The sequence below is a fragment of the Echinops telfairi genome, unplaced genomic scaffold (assembly GCF_000313985.2).
Source record: "Echinops telfairi isolate 266 unplaced genomic scaffold, ASM31398v2 ScPeMD7_3509;HRSCAF=4178, whole genome shotgun sequence".
In the NCBI taxonomy this organism is placed as follows: Eukaryota; Metazoa; Chordata; class Mammalia; order Afrosoricida; family Tenrecidae; genus Echinops; species Echinops telfairi.
The window spans coordinates 5,193,077-5,193,668 of NW_022107407.1; positions in this window are offsets into that span (position 1 = coordinate 5,193,077).

The window sequence follows — 592 nt, forward strand, 5'->3', positions numbered from 1 at the left end:
AAGTAAAGAATGGAATAGATGGTTTCAAACAGCAGCTCAAGTAGACAAAACAAAGCACTATCATGAATTGTGTAAACTCTTGGAGTTAGAACGCAAAACGGAAGACAAAATTTGCATTTCTCAGGTTGAAAGAACTGAAGAAAAAAAGTTAATGTATGAGTTGACTCTATGGGCAAAACTTTGAATGAAGCACAGAGTGTCAAAAATAGAGGCAACAAATACACAGTCACTGTATCAAAAATAATTTATCAACATTCAACCATTTCAGGAGGTATCATATAATCAGGAACCAATGTTAATAATGGAAGGAGTCCAATTTCACTGGAGGTATGGAGAAAATTAAAGCTAAAGTAATTGGTGGAATACCACCTAGGTCTTTCAAAAATTGGATGCAACTCTGGAAGCACTCTGTTGCTTATGTTCAAAAAATGGAAATAGCTATATGGCCAACTTACTGGTAAAGATGAATATTTGTGATCCGTTCGACACCCCGTGATCACACAAGTTGATATGTTGTTCCATGTGGGCTTTGTTGCTTCTGAGCTAGATGGCCGCTTGTTTACCTTCAAGCTTTTAAGACCCTAGACGCTAT